This window comes from Panicum virgatum, chromosome 8N (assembly GCF_016808335.1).
Source record: "Panicum virgatum strain AP13 chromosome 8N, P.virgatum_v5, whole genome shotgun sequence".
Taxonomy (NCBI): Eukaryota; Viridiplantae; Streptophyta; class Magnoliopsida; order Poales; family Poaceae; genus Panicum; species Panicum virgatum.
The window spans coordinates 3851242-3858903 of NC_053152.1; the positions used below are offsets into that span (position 1 = coordinate 3851242).

At 47.2% G+C, this 7662-nt stretch overlaps 1 long non-coding RNA gene across 1 annotated transcript; it reads left to right on the forward strand.

The window, feature by feature from the left end:
- The first annotated feature begins 33 nt into the window (after positions 1 to 33).
- Positions 34 to 719, forward strand: LOC120684500. The gene is made up of 2 exons (XR_005679323.1): positions 34 to 142; positions 361 to 719. It is a non-coding gene; the product is annotated as an uncharacterized LOC120684500 (long non-coding RNA).
- The last annotated feature ends 6943 nt before the right edge of the window (positions 720 to 7662 follow it).

Genomic DNA, 7662 nt, shown 5'->3' on the forward strand with positions numbered 1-7662 from the left:
TCAATTTATCAACCACAGGCCGGATGGCACGCATCGACCTCACATTTTATGCTTGCGAAAAAACATGCACCATTGAAGACGAGTGTCTGGTAGGACGACGTACGTCTACGGGCAAACGTCAACCCCTCTGCCTCCGCTTCAGGTAAATTTGCAGGCAAACGTCAGCCCCTCTGCCGTTTCTAGTGATTCCCCTGGATCAAAAAATGTGCATTCCTATCCCTTCCTGACACTTAACTATACGTGTATTAACATGCAAGGTCGATATGTGCAGGTGCAATGCCTATCGTCATTTGGTAACATATTAAGTGTGCCTATTCATCCAGTGTAACATATATTGACATGCATGCTATATATGTGCAGGTGCAATGCTTATCGCTATTTAATTCTCTGGTTGCGTGGAGAGTGCCCCCACTGTAATGAGGCAGACGACCTCGCCCCCTCATCAGACCAATGGACCGAAGCAGCGGTATATTCAGCGTGCAGACGTATTAGGAGGCAGATATAGCAGACAGCAGCGATAAAATGAATCATGCGAGGAGTCCAGAGATATAGCAGACAGCAGCTCTGTTTTAAGTTAATCTTTGTGTTTACTCTGTTTTCCTTTATCTCTCCAGTTGATTACTGCTCTTACGCCCGTGCCGACTAGCAACAAAATTTGTATGGAACATAAGGCTTATGTCATGATTATTCTAATGCATCTGCAGAACTTTCCCAGACAGCAGTGGTGTATTCAGCGTGCACAAAACTTGTAGGAGGCAGATATAGTCGACAGTAGCGACAAAATTGTCAAAGTGCCTTCTTGTACTCTGCATTTGGGCTAGCATTAAATTGATGCAATCTCTGTTCCTTTCACGTCAGATAATTAGATGCGAGGAGTCCAGACTTGCACCTTCTGCTAGCTGCCCCTACAGAACTAGACTTCTATATATGATTTCAAGCAATTAAGAGCTTTGGAGAACTTTACTTCTATTGTTCACCTCGATGTGTTTGAAAACACAGACCTGGAGAGGATCAGTAATCTACCAAGACTGCAGAAGCTCGTCATCGTTGAGTGCCCAAAGCTTAAGGTATTGGAGGGTATGCCTGCGCTGCAAAGACTCAATCTAATTGATCATGACATGGAAATAGTCCCCAGATATCTGCAAGATATAAAGCCAAGGCACTTGCAGTTGGACTGCAGCTTACGGTTGCTCACTTCCATAGCAGCAGGGAAATCTGGTCCTGAGTGGGACAAGTTCAGCCATATCCAACAAGTCAAGGCATATGCAAATGATGCAGGCATTACGAGGAAATGGTACGTGCTGTACACAAGAGATCCTGATGGACCGAAAAGGCGACCAGAGAGGATGAATGAGAACCAATTAAAAAAATTCACGAACGAAATTGATTTGGAAGTCCCAAGAGTACACCCAAACCCTCTCTTCTAGAGTGTGCAAAGTGTAGCTATAGCTGAGCTAGACACCAAGCAAAAACTCTAGGAGCGAGCCGCGAAGAGATCGGATCAAGAGCGGAGCAGCAAAGATAGCACGGTATATGAACACCGGTTAAACCGACATGCGAAGAAAATCTTCACCGGTTCAACCGACGTCACAGAGCCGGCAGCAGATAAGAATCACTCAACGGTTAAATCGACGCTACGGTTTAAACAGTGTCGGTTCAACCGGCAATAGTACACCGGATGATCCGACAAAATCAAACTCAAGCGTCGGTGCAGTTGTCCAGAGAGGCAACAAAACGAACTGTGCTGAGCACCGGTTGAACCGACGTTGATGAACTTCTATACGCCGGTGCAACGAGCAAAAACAGCACGCAGAGAGAGGTTAGTAAAGCTTCACCGGTTGAACCGATACTCGTGGAACTAAAGCACCGGTGTAACCAAGCAGAAAGTCCAAAAACCCTAAAGTGCGAAAAACCAACTCACCGGTTGAACCGACGCAACATATCACAAGCGTCGGTTTAACCGGTGATAGGAAAAAGTTTGCCTGTGCCCAGAAACGATTTTTCCAGCACGCGACCTTTGGAAATCTTGATGATTGGTGGATCAAATCAAGTCCAAAGGAGCTCAAATTTTGGGGAGATGAAGATGATGATTTCAAGAACACATCCCCAAAAAATTTCAACGAAAGTCCTCACGGGTTAAGAGGAATCAGAAGACATCGGAGCAGGAGCGGGGTTTTTTCCTAAAATGCAAACTCTTCGATTCGTGGAGACTCGTGATTCCGGAGAATTTAGCACTAGGCTAGATGGATTAGAAGCACCCCAAAGAGTCACAAAATCATCTACAAACCGCCCTCAATCTCATGCACAAAGAACAAAACGGGAGAACCAAAATTCATCACACAAAAGACATTCAAAGTACAAGATTGATTAAAATTCAAAAGGCCCGAGGGCACAAGGAGGAGAGGGCCTCCTTTCCCGATCAATATTAGTACAAAGTCTCAAGAATCCATGGATGAAATTCTACCCGGGAGAGAGGAAGAGGGAGGAACAAAGAGAGAGGGAGAGAGGGTGATGGGAGGAAGGGGCAGGCGGCTGGACTGGGAGAGCCAGGGCGAGGAGAGAGCGTGTGAGAGATATTTAAGCCCACTAACTCTAGTACTAAAAGACTAAACTATTCTTAGACTTAATTAGACACTAGAAAGCCCGTAGGGGCAAAACCAGAAAGAGATACAAAGACTCATCCGACGGCCAAGGTTCTTTCTTCGAGTCGAAGTCTTCTCCGCGATGCCGCCGTGGGGGTGAAGATCTGGTCCGCGGTTTTGGAGGGTCCGCGAAACCCGGGTAAGTGGCCGGTTTTGAGAAAACCGCCAAAACTCCACGCGCGGGAAAATTCCTGCCTCCACGCCGTGGCCCTGGACGCCGTTCCCGCCTCGGCCTCCTGACGGCCCTAGACGCCGCCCAACGCCCGTCACCTCCTCACCCGCAGCGAGGCCCTAGACGCCGTCGACGCCCGTTCCTCCGCCAGTCCCGAGACCGACGCCCGTGCCTCCACGACTTGTCGTCTTCAACCGCCGTCCGCCAGTTTGGTTTTGTGGCGCAAACTAAGAAACCCGCCTTCCGTCGTCGCTTACGTCCTCGATCCAAGAGTGGACGCCACAGCTGCCGCCCGGCCCGAACTCCGGTCCCGGCTGCACTTCACCGCCGTCCACCGCACGGTCCATCGGCCACAGCACCTCCACGGCAGCTCTCCGTCCACACTCGACGCCCGTGTACCTGCAACCAAAGACCAAGCACACGATCACACCGCACGGTTGACAATTCACTCATCACAACCAGGAGTGAGTACTCCACATTGCTCAGATCCTTTCCGCCGATGCTGCAGTTGCTTCATCAAATATGTTTTACTTGTAGAAACTCTGTTTTGCTTGGTCTGTTTTCTTAGCTTGGCTATGCAATGTTTCATCTGCAGCATCGGCGGCACGCATCGAGCTCAAGTTTTATGCTTGCGGCGCAACATGCCCCATTGAAGAGGAGTGGCCTATTGGACGAAATGCGCCTGCTGGCAAACGTCAGCCCCTCTGCCTCCGCTTCAGGTAAATTTGCCTACACGTCAGAACATCCCGTGCTGTTCCATCAATTCCAAAAGTGTGCATTCCAAAAGTTCCATTAATTTACCTTAAATGTGTTAACATTTAAGGTCGATACGTGTAGGTGCAATGCCTATCATTATTTGGTTCCCTGGTTGCGTCGAGCGTGCCTGCACTGCAGTGAAGCCGGCGACATCGCCTCCTCGTCAGATCAATGGACCGACGAAGCAGGGTATGCAGCATACACAGCGTACAAGACCAGATATGGGAGGCTACAGAGACAAAAGCAAACGGCAACGAGAATGTAGTTTGAATAGAATATATACTGCCCCAGCAGTGGATGCACTTCCACGCCAGGAACAGAGAGGATTGTACTAGTCCAGCCTTCAGCCTTCTTACCAACTGCCTGCACAAACCAGGACTTGCTCTGTTTTTACTCTGTTTGTGTTTTGCTCTGCTTTCTTTCATTGAACCTGCCTGAAGGTGGAATGTCCTTCTCTACTGTTTATTGGTTACATTAGTGCCTAGATCGATTCGTTGTATGCACAGAAAAGGTAAAAGAATTCCTTTTGTTTGCCTTCTACTGCCGACTGCCGTACGTGCGTCAATGGCTTGGCTTCCTTTTTCTTTGTATTGTGTATGTTGCACTGGAAATATTCACATGATGGATGCTTCTGTCAAGGTTACTGATCGATAAAAAAAATAAGATATGATTTTCGCGCCAAGCGGTTGCCTTGGAGATTGAACCCTGCTGTTAGTTACCGCTCTTGCAGTTGCGCCTGTGCACACTACCCACAACGCTGATGTTATGCAATTCAGACTTAGCCATACTACCGTGCAGTGCAACGCAGACAACATGAATCCAGCACCAAGTTCCATTTTTGCAGCAGGGATTTCTTTGCTTAGTATACCGTGGATCTATTTTTGCCATATCCTCCACATGTTCTCATTCGCATAGACAATTAGACATTGATCAAGTCATCCCAATATGTTTTTACTAGCCTATCAATCCGTACTCCTGCACGGGCTAATTAGAATTAATATAAAAATAAGACTTATAACTAATAATTATAATTATTTATCTCACATTCTTTTTTATCTATTAAATATTCTAGCACATGCTCTTAAATACATATTTATCATTATCTAGTTGCAATAGTTTTCATTTTGCATCACACCTCCATGTATGTTTGATATATATTTAATAGAATTTTTTTTTGTGAATTAGTATTCTTAGCTCTTCCATCATACATGGATATATGGTGACACGTATAGAAATAATAACATAAATAATATTAATAAGGATAGATATGTAATTTAGATTCAGATTTAGGGGTTACTTTGACTTTTAGTAATGACATAACTGGATAATTCATATGTAAATTTAGAGGGTTATTTGTATTTTTTTTATAATGGCATAGGTGGGTGATTTATACGAAGGTTAGGGGGTTACTTTAGATTTTTCTTATAATGGCATAGGTGGGTAATTTGAATACATGTTTAGGAGGTTACTTTAGTCTATTTTTATAATGACAGTGATAGATAATTTATTAGAAAAGATAACAGATCTAATGACTATTACAATTAGAGTTGTCAAATTGATTGCTGGATGTATCTGATTTTTGTTAGAGTTTCTAGGATTTCTCTATTTTTGTAGAGTGTCCACCTAGAATCCTAGGTGACTTCATGTGAAGGCTTGAAAGAAGCCTCCAATTAGTAACAGTAAGATTTCTTTTGCCAAATTGGCGAATTTTTGTGTGACTATGCAGGTTAGGCATTGGGGTGATGTACATTACTACCTACCAGTTTATCAAATTTTGCTGCTCACCGATTTCACGCCACAGGATAAAGACTTGCTCTGTTTCAATCTGTTAGTTTGCTCTGTTTTCTTTAGTTCTCTCCTAGTTGACTGGATTCATCAGAGGCAGGCGGTATATTTGTGCCGGTTCATTTGACTTGCCTGCAGTTGAAGTGCGTGTCCATCTCTACTGCTTCTTAACTAAGTAGTGCCCGAACAAAATCATTCCTTCATGTTTGGTTTTTCTCTTCCAAATTGGCAAATTCATGTTTGACCACCATAGCATGCGAATCTGTGGTTGCACATTGTTCTTTGACACCATTATCTAAATACTACCAGCAGTGCGCGCGGCTGGCATTCGACGGGTTGCATGTGACGCCTCCAAGGTGAGGAATGAGAGTACTCTATCCTGTTTGTGATGAGTGAATTGTCAACCGTGCGGTGTGATCGTGCGCTTGGTCTTTGGATTGCAGGTACACGGGCATCGAGTGTCGACGGTGAGATGCCGTGGAGGAGCTCAGGCCGGGCGGCAGCTGTGGCGTCCACTCCTGGATCGAAGGCGCAAGCAGCGACGGAAGGCGGATTTCTTGATTTGCGCCACAAAACCAAGGAGGCGGACGGCGGTTGAAGACGCCAAGTCGTGGAGGCATAGGCATCGGTCTCGGGACTGGCGGAGGCGACGGGCGTCGACGGCTCTAGGGCCTCGCTGCGGGCGAGGAGGTGACGGGCGTCGGGCGGCGTCTAGGGCCGTCAGAAGGCCGAGGCGGGAACAGCGTCTAGGGCCACGGCGTGGAGGCGGGAATCTTCCCGCGCGTGAGGTTTTGGCGGTTTTCTCAAAACCGGCCACCTACCCGGGTTTCGCGGACCCTCCAAAACCGTGGACCAGATCTTCATCAAGATGGCGGCATCGTGGAGAAGACTTCGCTTCGAAGAAAGAACCTCAGCTGTCAGATGAGATCGTGTACAGGGGTGCTGCAGGCCAACCGGTCTGACCGGTCCAGCGTACTGGTCTGACCGGTCCCGCGGGTATAAATACCCCTTCACTTGTGTTAGGTTAAGTACGGCTTTTGTAATCTGTTCGTGGACTCCTCTGTCCTCCAGGCCGCCGCCCCTGCGTCTCCCTCCCTCTGTTCTTCTCTTTAGAGTAGGATTTGTTATGGATTTGTGAGACTTTGTATTGGATTTGATTGGGAAAGGATGCCCTATCCTCCTTGTGCCCTCTAGGCTTTTGAATCAATCCAATCCTGTCCCTCTTGTGCTTCTTGTGATGGATTTTCGTTTTGATTTTGGTGCACTTGATTGCGACGGTTCGTAGAGCTCTTTGTAGTGGTTCCTGTGCTTCTAGCCTCGTGCCAAACCTTCTGGAATCGCTAGCTCTTCAGAATTGGAGTTCTTGAGTTTTTGAGAAAACCCCAATCCTTCTTGATCTCTCCTTGAATTCTCAAGATTTGTTAATCTTTAGGACGAGATCTCTTGGGGATATGTTCACGGGGTAGGGGCAAAGCTATTCCCCAAGTGTCATTGATTTTCGTGGCCGTTTGGTCGAGATTCATCGTTTGAATCCAAGTTTTCGGGGGTTTTCTGGGTGCCACCGGTCAGACCGGTAGGCAATACCGGTCAGACCGGTCCAGTGCACCGGTCAGACCGGTCCAGGCAGATCAGGTCGGCTGTTTTCCCGATTCGCTTCCGAATTGCTTCATGTTTTCGCTCACTCGTTCGAGGCCTTTTGTGTTGGTTTAGCTTTTTCATAGCTATTCCAAACTTTGTTCAGAACGCTTGAGGACTTGGGTGATTTTCGAGATATAGGCCGACGGTTCGAATTTCAAAAGAAATTTTGTCCGGCTCCCATTCACCCCCCTCTGGTCGCCGGTTTCGGTCCCTCAATTGGTATCAAAGCTTGGTTGAGGTTTTCAGTACCTTAACTGGTTCGAAAACCACTTAGTGACCATGGCGAGTCTTGGGAAGATCCCGGTATTTTCCGGCGAGGACTATGCCTACTGGAAGGTTCGCATGAGAGCCTTCTTGCGGAGCATGGGAGCCGATGTCTAGGATATCACCAAGAACCAGGCTTACCAGGTGCTTGCCGTTCGGACCTCACCTCTTTAGGTGTCCGAGCACGAGGCTAACGCCAAGGCTGTCAATGCCTTGTTCGCTGGCGTTTCTCGTGCGGAGTTCTCACGCGTCCAGGGTTTTCAGGAAGCCCACAAGATTTGGACATGTCTTGAGAACTACCACGAGGGCACACCTCAAGTGAAGGCCAGACTGTTCGAGACTCACCGGCGTGAATATGAGAACTTCACACAGGAGCCGGGTGAGAGCATTGACTTGATGTTCAGT